Consider the following 12,594-nt stretch of genomic DNA (forward strand, 5'->3'; position numbering starts at 1 on the left):
TATATTGCTCTCATTAGCCTTTTATTATTTTTATATTTTGAATGGCCATATTATCAATATTATTATTATTTCCAATGAGTCGATGGCCAAAGAATCTTGCAACTCATGCCACCTTTGTATCTTGTTCGTAACTAAGCCAAGAAGGCTACATTTCTTGTGATGGCTCTTGATTGTATATAACTCTTCTTCTTGGCATAACGAGATACGATTGTTACCTCATTTCCGATCTTTGTTATACTCTCAGTACATATTTTGCATTTGATTCACCATTTACGGCACTGCATTTAGAGTTCTTATATCAATGCATAATCAATCATTGCAATCTGAAGCCTCTTGGAGAAGGCAATCTGTGGATCAGCTGGAGCTACTCATAGTGTGCAAATATTACCATCAACTAGGTCATGTTATTCTGCACAAGTATCAATATATAATTTGCAAATAGATCGTAAAGCATGACCGAAGCATTAATGATTTTTCTATGCTATTCTTTACTGATTGTAAATGAAACAATGATCTTGTGAATGGCATGATTGTGTCAAACTACTATATTATATTTTGAAAGTGTTACTGAAATATAAGCCAGTATAGGGAGACTTATACAGGAGCGTCTTGCTATATGCTTCCTACGATGAGAATTATGTATCCTAGCATACTTCTATACCATGTGTTTTTAGCAAGCTGGAATGGCTGAATACTGAATTGATTAAAGGCATTGTAAGTGTTACCAACCCCAGAATGGCGAATATACTGGCCGTTGTATAAGCTTAAAAATTTCCAAATCTTTTTTTTGCCAATGCCAACATGGCAAAAGAATAGGTCATACATAATAAGATATGATTTCACATTTTTCTTTAATAAGCCAAGGCCAGATAAGCAAGTTGTTTAACATGATTACCATTGCTCATACATTCACCCGATGACACATCGAGGAAGACCACTATGGTTGAGATGAAAGGTGTGAACAAAGGATACTCCTGCATGATAAAAGAAGGAATCATCAGTAACTCAAACAAAAAAGTAAAATTAATAAAAGAAACTGTGTCAGCTCATGATAGTCCTTAATGTAGTCTTGTTGTGTACACAGTGCCCCCACAAATCCTTGGCCAAGGTAAGTTAGCGGCATGCTTGTTGTTGCGATCACTAGAGGTCAGAGTTCTAATAGTTAGAAGATAGGTTGATGGAAGATGTCCATAGCCTCGTCAATTCACTAGCCGACACTCTACACCAAGATGCTCAGTGGTTGGACAGTGGTGCCCCAAGCTTGATTCCTAGGGTAGGGAGGGCCTTTTTCGGTAGAAATTGTGTGAGGATACTTTAGGGTTCGTAGATCGGTTAAGCCCAATGGAAATGCTTCTCCTCTCCTCCAATAGCCAAAGCTTGTACAACTCAAGGTCAAAGTCTTTGGCAATCATCTATAAATTGGGTACTTTATATTTATGTTCTACATTTCCAGTTAACTATTGTTGTTAGATGATATGGTTAGTTTCTGTTTACTTGGATTAAAGAAGTTAGTTCAGTTAATCGTTTCCTTCTTTATATTTATGAAAAGAAAATGATATAAATGTATAAGTAGTTAAAACTATCTTTCATGTTACATTGGAAAAGGATGTTATTTTTAGATATTTCCAAGTTATTTAATTAGTATGAAATTTTAGCATGTTACCAGAATATTCTGATGATGTGAACATATGTGTATGTAAACCTTAAGGGGCGCACTCTAGAGAAGACAGTGGAGTAACTGAGGGTTAGGAAACCTGTTGATGCGAGTTTTGTATCACTACATAACATATTAGTAATTGAATATTTGATACGCGGTATCAAACATACAATTCTTCTCTTGAAAAGTTATTGCTCGTGGGATATGAGAATAACTCCAATGTTCCTTACACTTGTGGATACTCGCTCAATTTTATTGATGTGATTTGCTGGTAATCACGAACAAGGCCTTACGCTATTTATTCGAGGATGACTTGGGCTTTTGGTCAGATGGTGATGATTTTGTATGAGTGCGAGGTAATGTTGATGGTGACGGTGATGGTGGAGGATGTAGCGCTAGATAATGTGGATTGCGCTAGGAGGAGGCAATAATGGTTCTAAAGACTTCTACCTTCCTAACTTTCTTAGAGTGAAATTCGACTACCCAACTACTCGCTATTCTACTCCTACTCCTTCAACTACTCACTATTCTACTCCTACTCCTATGAATGGAAAGGTTAGCAAATGGACGGGGATCGAATCTAATGAAAGCTAATCAGTGGCCCCACCTTCACAGATGCAATGATTCAAAGGAAAAATAAATTAGTTTTCCACACTAGGCTTCCCAACAAACCGCTAGGATGCTAGTGGTCTAGTATTGATCCCTATCAAACATATATTAACATCACCATACAATTAGCCATCTACTTCTACTCTAACAACATGAAATGAAATCCTACTTTAATTTGAGAGATGAGAACCATGCAATACACCAAAATGATCATGTATATCCACCATGCAAGTCACAACAATGAATAGAGAACAATTTTGATAGTATCTTGGCAATAATCCTCCAACATAACTCCCTCACAAATGTTACTCTAACTATTTGGAAGTAGAAACCATGCAATACACCAAAATGATCATATATATCCACCATGCAAGTCACAACAATGAATAGAGAACAATTTTGATAGTATCTTGTCAACAATCCTCCAACATAACTCCCTCACAAATGTTACTCTAACTATTTGGAAGTAGAAACCATGCAATAATACCAAAGGCTCTTAATCACCATGCAAGTCACAACAATGAGAGAGAAAGCGATTTTGGCATTATCTTATGCAACAATTTTCTCTGACCCTTACAAATGAGAGCAAATGGCCTTTTATAGAGGCCAAAATTACAACCGACGGTAGAGATCAAAAGCAAAATCGACGATTCAAATTGAATCCTAGAAACCCTAATTAGGGTTGCAACCCCACCGGCCAATGTGAAAACGCCACCTCGTCAATGGACCAATGAAAAAAGTGTAAAAGTGGCAACCAATGAGAAGGCACCAAAATGGCGGCCAATCAGAAATAGACACTTGTCCTATTCTAGAAGAAAGATAAATTGCCACTTGGGCTTACATTAAATGATCTTCTAGTATGACTCTTCCCTTTTCTTTTGTTCTTTTAGCTAAGGCAATGAACCTAGCTAGCCTTTCATTGACTTCCTCCATAGGAGGACAAGGTGTGTGCTTTATCTTGAGCTCTGCTGATTTCATCACATTGTTTGCTGCTTGTAGTGTCTTCTCACGATCCTTCTCATACTCTTTTGTGAATCCAACCAAAAGCATTGAGGGAGGAAAGGGTGTTCAAATGTCTCTTCTTGATAGCTCATCCAATCTCGATCCAAGCTTTGCTTCATTGATGTCCTCTTCTCTGATATCTTCAAAATCAAGTGCTGCTCCGATGTTGCTCATCATGGTTGTAATGGAAGTATCGACGCCTAGGCTGTGATGTGCAACTGCCTTCTGTATATCTTCTTTGCCAAAGGTGATTCTCCTTCCTTTAGTTTGTCCTTTACCCATATCATGTCTACTATACCGATATTGATGTCGGTTCTTCACTTCATTTTCGAGCAGAAAGGTGTTTTTGGAAAATCTTGGATTTCTTTGGTGAGAAGAAAAAAAATCTTTGTGAAGATGAAATCAAATTGAAAAATCGATTTTAGACTCTAGAAATGATTTTATTTTTGTTAAAAAAAAAAAAATTAAAATGGCTTAGTAAAATCGATTTGAATTGAATTGCAAAAATTGGCATTAAATGGATTGAATTTGCCTTGAAAATTTTTAAGTCTTTAATAAAATTGGTAATTTAATATTGAAAAAATGGCTTTTGGCTAGCCAAAATCCGATTTTAATGACATATTAATTACTAAATCGTCATTATATGGAAACATTTAGCATCTCCAAGGCATTATTTACTTTCTTTTTGCAATTTTGGTCTAATTGGCAATTTTTAAAAGTAAATTTCATCTTGGCAAAGTTAATTTTGGGCTAAGCATTTAATTGGGGGCCATGTCTTGTGTTCTAATTAATTTATTTTTGCTCCCAAGGTCCCAGTTGGCCAGCTAGGGAGGATGAGCAAGTAGGGTATAAAAGGAAACTCTTTCCTCTCATTTCCTCATTCCTCACTCGTCTTTGGGTAAGGGCAGATTTCTTCTTCCTTGGACGATTTTTGCAAGGGCAGATTTCTTCTTCCTTGGACAATTTTTGCAAGGGCAGATTGGTATTTTCCTTGGATGATTTTTTTGCAAGAGCATATCTGCACTCTTCTTGCTTGGCGAAATTTGACGGAGCCGACTTTTGTGGAAGGCGAATTTTGTGGGAGCCTAAATTTGAGGGAGCCGAATTTTGTGGGAGCCGAAATTTGTGGAAGATAAAATTCTGATTTTCAAGAGGCGCTATGATTTTCTCCTAAAGCTAGGGCCTCAAAATTTGCAAGGGGTTTGAAATTCTCAAAGTCTGATTCTAAATTCCAAAAAGAAAATCCGACTATTGGTAAAAGTAATTTCAAATCATTTAGAGTTGAAAGGGGTCCTTATGCTGATTTCCTTCTTTCGTTCTTGTCTAGATATTGTCTCCCTTGGTTCTTCTTGCATTCATTGTCCACCACTTTACCATCCCTTAATAGGGCGATGAGATGGAGGATTGTAGTGCAAGCAAGAATCCTAAGGGAACAAACACTAAGAAAGACAAAAAAGATATGATGCTCAAAACTTCTTTTTTCTCAAAAATGAAGCGAATAACAGATCCGACTATTGCTCGAGGTGACTTTTAATCATTTAGAGTTGAAAGGGATCCTTAAGCTGACTTCCTTCTTTCGTTCTAGTCTAAGGATTGCCTCCCTTGGTTCTACTGGTCTAATTGTCCACCACTTTACCATCCCGTAATAGGGCGACAAGATGGAGGATGTTGGTACAAGCAAGGATCCTAAGGGGACAAACACTAAGGAAGATAAAAAGGATATGATGCCGAAAACACCTTTCTTCTCGAAAATGAAGCGAAGAATGGACATCAATATCGGTACAGTAGACATGATACAGGTAAAGGACACACTAAAGGAAGGACAATCCCCTTTAGCAAAGAAGATATACAGAAAGCGGTTGCACATCACAGCCCAGGCGCCAATACTTCCATTACAACCATGATGAGCAACATCGGAGCAACACTTGATTTTGAAGATATTAGAGAAAAGGACATCAATGAAGCAAAGCTTGGATCGAGATTGGATGAGCTAGGAAAGGTTACTATCAAGAAGAGACATTTGAACACCCTTTCCTCCCTCAATGTTTTTGGTTGGATTCGCAAAAGAGTATGAGAAGGATCATGAGAAAACACTACAAGGAGCAAATAGCGTGATGAAATCGGCGGAGCTCAAGATAAAGCACACACCTTGTCCTCCTATAGAGGAAGTCAACGAAAGGCTAGCTAGGTTCATTGCCTTAACTAAAAAAAAAAAAAAAAAGGGCAGGAATAGTCATACTAGAAGATCATTTAATGTAAGCCCAAGTGGCAATTTCTCTTTCTTCTAGAATAGGACAAGTGTCTATTTCTGACTGGCTGCCATTTTGGTGCCTTCTCATTGGTTGTCACTTTTACACCTTTTTCATTGGTCCATTGACGAGGTGGCATTTTCACATTCGTCGGTGGGGTTGCAACCCTAATCAAGGTTTCTAGGATTCAATCTAGATCGTTGGTTTTGCTTTTGATCTCTACCATTGGTTGTAATTTTGGCATCTATAAAAGGTCATTTGCTCTCATTTGTAAGGGTCAGAGAAAATTAATGCATAAGATAATGCCTTAATTGCTTTCTTTCTCATTGTTGTGACTTGCATGGTGATTAAGAGCCTTTGGTTTTATTGCATGGTTTCTACTTCCAAATAGTTAGAGTAACATTTGTGAGGGAGTTATGTTGGAGGATTGTTGCCAAGATACTATCAAAATTGTTCTCTATTCATTGTTGTGACTTGCATGGTGGATATACATGATCATTTTGGTGTATTGCATGGTTCTTCTCATCTCTCAAATTAAAGTAGGATTTCATTTCATGTTGTTAGAGTAGAAGTAGATGGTTAATTGTATGGTGATGTTAGTATATGTTTGATAGAGATCAATACTAGACCACTAGCATCCTAGCGGCTTGTTGGGAAGCCTTGTGTGGCAAACTAGTTTATTTTGCCTTTGAATCATTGCATCTGTGAAGGTGGGGCCACTGGTTAGCTTTCATTAGATTCGATCCCCGTCCATTTGCTAACCATTCCATTCATAGGAGGAGTAGAATAGTGAGTAGTTGAAGGAGTAGGAGTAGAATAGCGAGTAGTTGGGTAGTCGAATTTCACTCTAAGAAAGTTAGGAAGGTAGAAGTCTTTAGAACCATTATTGCCTCCTAGCGCAATCCACATTCTCTGGCGCTACATCCTCCACCATCATCGTCACCATCAACATTACCTCGCACTCATACAAAATCATCACCATCTCACCAAAAGCCCAAGTCATCCTCAAATGAATAGCGTAAGGCCTTGTTCGTGATTACTAGCAAATCACATCGATAAAATTGAGCGAGTATCCACAAGTGTAAGGAACATTGGAGTTATTCTCATATCCCACGAGCAATAACTTTTCAAGAGAGGAATTGTATGTCTGATACTCCGTATCGGATATCCAATTATTAATATGTTATGTAGTGATACAAAAACTCGCATCAACAAAACCAAATCTAGAGACGTCTTTAAGGTTGGTGTTAATATAGAAGTGTAGAATAGTATGTTTAAAATTATTATTACTCTTGAATTTTAACATCTATTTTGCAGGTATTATTGTCCCAATCTAACCCTAAATAGCGGGGACATTACAACAAGCCAATAAGGATGAGTACAATTATACTTGTAATCTAAGGAAATTTTTCAATAATCCACAAATTAATCAATTGGTGGATTTCATCAAACTTAAGCAATTCAAGAAAGGGGATCATAGAGAAGGACAAAAATGTCATTGTAATAAATGCCCCAAACATGACATGATGGAGAGTATACTTTCAAAAGAAGAAAACAAGATAAGTATGGACCCAGAATCCCATACAAAAAGGGTAAGTTTTCAAAACACGCACCGCCAACTTATTAAAAAAGAGAAATAAAAAGGTGCCAAAAAGAATTAAGTGCTTTATTTGTGAAGGACCTCATTCTTTTCTCAAGGATTGTTAATTTATCATCCGGGATAGAGATTGCAATAGTGTTGGGCTTAAAAGAGGAATGATAAGAATTTCTCCCACGTCCTCTAATAGGACTGAATTTATTTCCTTGACCTCTCCCGATGGATGAAAACATGCAACACATGAAGGAAATTTCAGATCATTGGAGTCATCTAATGCAAAATGGAAAATTTTAGATTCTGGACTAGATGGAAACTGATGGCCATTTTGGCAAACAAGAGGTTCTTGTTCTAATGATTGATCATAATCACTTTCTTGTAGCCAATTGTCTTCAAAATCAGAAGGGCTATCGATTTCAATAAAAGGCAGATAGTCTAATCCTGTCTGTCACAATGTGAAAACTCTTTTAGAATCCTTAGATTTATCCCTTTGATCATGTCTATTTGCATAATGCGGTCCTTTATAAATATGACATTGAGCTTTAAAATCCTTATTCTTAATGCGCCTTTTACTACATAGACATGTCCTTTTAGACTTTTTCTTGTACTTGGATTTCCTTGGATATTTATATCCATTGTAAAAATGTTTTGCTTTATATCTATAGCTTGAAGAATGTCGTTCTCCTTCTTTGCGACAGCCATAATTCTTTTGCAAGCATTGACAAAACTCCATGCTTCAAGGAAGAACATATTTCTTTTGTTTTCTATTCTTCTTTTCACTACGCAATTCCTCATTAATTTCTCTGATAAATTGTACTAGCTGAGGAAATGTGATATCATTCAATGTTATTTCTGGAGTGTTCAAGATACTATTAAGTATCTTTTCCCTATAGTATGACTAAAATTGTATGGGAAAACCATCCAGAAAAGTATCATACATCCAAATGTTATTATCTATTTGCCTTGAGAGATAGAACTCTATATGTTGTTCACTATAATATGCATCGAAGTACCTCATATCACAAATTCTATTCTCCTTGAATCTTTTGTAGGTTGTGAGATTCTCATTCTCATGTTGACCCACAAAAATTTGGTATAAGGCTTCACAAACAGTGATTGTGCCAAATCGAATCAAATCTTCTTTACAAGCAAGGTCTAAAGAATCCAATGCTAATCTAGCAATTCCTATCATAGCATTAAGAGTTTTTTGAATGGCTTGCTCCTAAGTTATTCCTTCTACAATGTTTATAGCATTATCATTCCATGTTCTCATGATGTCAATTGTGGCCTTATTTTTTATCGAACCATACTCATCAAATCTTGTTGATAGTGGAGCTATATCTAAGAAATTATAAATCCCTATCATATGGGCCACTAGCAGAAAACTCTTGTTTATCCCTATTTACAGAGTGTCATTTCCTTGTGGTTTTATCAAATTCTTGAGGCTTTTGTGAGTACGGATTCACAAAATGTAGTTGTTGTTGATATATTTCTTTTTTTCTTCTCTTCCAACACCTAGCTGGAACAAGTATCTGTTGCTGATATATTTCCTTCTTCCTTCTTTTCCAACACCTAGCTGGAACAAGTATCTGTCGCTAACAATACTCCTTTGCAATTAACTTCATCCATGTGTAACTCTCATTCTCCTCCAATCTTGTAGGATCTAATGCACCTATAATAAACTTTGTAATACCATACAAATCTTCTTTTGCATACCACATATCACTTGCAAGGCCCTCATATAAACCATTATCACTATCTTTCAAATCCATCTCAAATCTAGCATCCCATAATTCATAGAAATTTACCTCTTTCACATCTTCATCTTTGTTTGCTTCTTTAATGTCGTCAACAAGGCATGTAACCGCTTCGCTTGTTTGATCTCCAACCAAGGTATTGTACTCTACCTCTACTTTTGCAATCTTCAAATCATCTTCTTCTACTTTGGGTTCACAAATCTTGTCATCTTCATGCTCTTCCTCTTCTTTTTCATCTTCTTCAACTTTGGGTTCACAAATAATTTCATCTTCGTGATTTTCTACTTTAGTACCACATGTACCACATCTATTACCACTCTACTACATCTTTTTTTTTCTACATCCAAACAATTATTAGCATCTCTTTTTTGATGAAGCGCTCTTCTCTTTTGCAACTCTGCTTCTAATTCATTCACTTGCTTATGCAAATCAAAGAATGCAACTCACAATGCTTCTTGATTTCTCGCTCTTTGATTTCTTGCTCTAATTTTGTCAAGTCTAGGAATCCTTATAATCCATCCAATCACAAAATTCATCTTCTTCTTTCTCTTCTCTATAATTATATCTTCATAAGACAAACTTCACCCAACCCAAGGTTTTGGTGCAAACTGCCTTATAGTCAATGATCTATCTACACAGTCAGGAACTCTTGCTCTGATTGATGAAGGGCCACACCACCCTTACTACTCATAACCAAAAACATAACAATATGGAGATAAAGAGAAGTCAAAATTCTTTACAAAGCATATATTAATACTTGAAAATCCTTTCAATATCAACAAGATGATATCATAGCTATGACTTCTTCAAAAAGAAGCTTACACAAAGAAGAGCTTCTACCATAAGAGGTTTCATCTAAAGACATTACACTTGAAGATCTTCTTCCACAAGAGCTTTCATTACAAATGCTCATATGCCTTGTTTATATGGCACTTACCTGTTACAAACTAGAGTTGTCTTTGCACCAACAAATCGACCTGTCAATGCCCAATACAACCACTAGACTTATATAACATAGGAGGCAATTAAGTCATGTCACAAATCTCAAAGGAAAACATTGGTGGTTAATCCAACAATCCCCCCCCTCAGCGTTGGCATAGGAGTTTCGAACTTATGACCAAATTCTGATACCACTTGTACAAACTAAGTCGTTGTTGCACCAAAAGATCGACCGGTCAATGCCCAATACAACCACTAGACTTATAGAACACAAGAGGCGATTAAGCCATGTCTCAAATCCCGAAGAGGAACATTGATGGTTAATCTAACACTTACCACCCAAGATATTACAAACACAACCAATGTTCGATAAAAGGTAAATGCAACTACCTTACAATAAATATTAAATACCCACCCAATTGTTAAAGATTGTAGTTGCACTAGAGATCTTTATCTCTCAAAATCTAGACGTTATTACTGTTATGATCACCTTCAGCTGAAAATGACATTTGTTGTAATATTAATTGTAAATGACATGTGTCATTCACATGTGTTGAGGCATGAATATTCGAAGAATTTTAATTAATTATAGGAGTTATAGGAAACTGAAGAGACTTTTGATTGTTATGTGAAGGGTCTCTTTATTGGTTATATATTTCGTTTCAAGTGAAAGGATTGTATAGTTGAATTCATATTATCAATAAAACTATATTTTTGTTTTGTGGCTGGGTTTTTCCCTTCATTCTAGAAGAGCTTTCGCAGGATATTTATGGTGTTTATTGTTTTAGTTTTGGCTCTTTCTTATTGTTGTTTATCATCATTGATTTCTAGGTTCAAAACTTAACACGGTATCAAAGCCACATTAACTAACAACTTATAAGAAGGTTTTCTTGATCAAATTGTGTGTATATGATGCTGCTTATATTTACTGATTTTTCTATGGTGTCATATCGTTATGGTAAATGAAGTGCTTCATGTCTTGGTTGTATTTTGATTTATTTCAGTAACTTCAAAGCTTGTTTATGGCTCAAAACTTTTGCCAACATGTTAATCTTGTACCTATGTATCTTGCTATGTCACGGTGTCTCTTAATTTGGGTGTTATTTATTATTGATCAATGTTTATTTGTAACTATATCGTATTGCTGTTATGTCAAGGGTAGTCTGTTTTCTTGGTCTCTTTGTGTTTCAATGGTGATCTTTGTTGTACTCATTCTATCAGTCGAAGAGCAAAGACCTTTATTTTTTCGTGGTCTCTTGGTATTCAGCAGGTGCTATGATTTATTTAGCGTGCATAATTATGTGTTGTGAGAAATGTTATTTTGAGGATCAGATGTATTGTCATTCATTGTATTGGATATGACAGGTTGCATGGTCTAATTCTGCGACAATGATCACTAGAGTCATTTTATGTTCATCTTCGTGTGTATCAAAGTTCTATTAAAGTTCTATTGCTTGGACATATTGTGCCCGACATCAGATGTGTAAATGATGCCACGTAACCAAAATCTTCATCCTTCTCTATCGTGAGCAATGGATGCTTCCAATCAAAGAGCCTTATGAGCCTTATAAAAAAAAATGTTCTTGGTATACAAGATGTGTGAGAGCTTTAAGATCCTCTTGCCATGGAACATTACTGATAAATCATACTCTTCACTTTTTTTTCATTATTATTCTCACATGGTGTTGATTATGTTTTTCTGTGTTAGTAAATTCTTCCACATAACTTGTTTGTGTTCTTCATGTAAATATTATAACCATGGTGTCCATAAACATCTATTTGCAGTATCTCTAAATAACCAATTTAGATTATGAAGGATGTATTTTTGAGACTATTCTCTTTCTGTTGGAAGATCAAGTTGATAGACAACTTCTCGTGTTCCTTCTCCAAGCTCAAAATGATTGAGACCATAAACATGATGAAGATCTTGTTGCCTTTATTGGTCCAAATGTTCTCCAACTATAGTTTCTCTCATAATTAACTATCTTTGTTGAATATAATGTTTAATTGGTCCTGGAAGTTCCCATATAACCCAATTGATATGTTGTAGAATGTCTTCCTGCGATAATTCTCTATTACTGTCGAGATGCGCTTGGAGGACTAAAATCTCATCTTCATGTTCAGCTATTTGGTTCACATTTGTAGCCTTTTCTACTAAGAGAATTAGCTAAAATATTCTTAGTTCCCTCGAGATGATTGTCTCAAAAACAAAAATATCGAGAAATTGTGCCCATCTTAGAAGTCCTCCTTGTACAAATATGTTTTAGAATCTTTTTTGAAGAATCAAGGCAAACTCTTTAAATCGCTTTAAAGGAGAAACTTTTGATCACCAACAAATAATTGAAACTTCTTGAAAGCATTAACCATAGCTAAAAGTTCTTTGTGAATAGAGTGGTAGTTTAAATCTGCACTTTTAAATGAACCAGATTCATACCAATCAATTTCTCCCTCGGTCTTTTCTCCTTGTTTGACTTCTTCAAGAAGTATTGGTCCCTATATCATATCATTGGCATCAGTTTGAATTATCTTTTTATTATTTCTAAGGATCTTTAGCTAAGACAAATGTTGACATTGTTGTTTAATTTGTTCAATAGCTAGATTGTGCTTTTCACTCCATGGAGGTGCATTTTTTCAAGGGAGTCTGTTGAGTTCTTTTTTGGCTTCTGCAACATTTTTAAACTAACCAGCAATGTAATTTACCAAACCAAGAAATCTTTAAGTAATATTTTGTCTTTTGCCTCAACCTTTTGAATTGCTTCTAGAAAATGCTCCTGAGGATAGATTTGC

The 12,594-nt window shown here is 35.8% G+C and overlaps 1 long non-coding RNA gene across 7 annotated transcripts in view; it reads right to left on the minus strand.

Moving 5' to 3' along the window:
- Positions 1 to 12,594, minus strand: part of LOC149557895 (uncharacterized) — an 88,535-nt gene that overhangs the window by 20,695 nt on the left and 55,246 nt on the right. Inside the window, exon 4 of one of the 7 annotated variants that reach the window (XR_016364936.1) lies at positions 894 to 974. The exons of the other annotated variants lie outside the window; for them this stretch is intronic. This is a non-coding gene — a long non-coding RNA (uncharacterized LOC149557895). Of the gene's footprint in view, positions 1 to 893; positions 975 to 12,594 lie in introns of those variants that run through there. 7 annotated transcript variants of the gene reach the window in all.

This window comes from Cupressus sempervirens, chromosome 5 (assembly GCF_028749045.1).
Source record: "Cupressus sempervirens isolate cs-2001-9-10 chromosome 5, ASM2874904v1, whole genome shotgun sequence".
Lineage (NCBI taxonomy): Eukaryota > Viridiplantae > Streptophyta > Pinopsida > Cupressales > Cupressaceae > Cupressus > Cupressus sempervirens.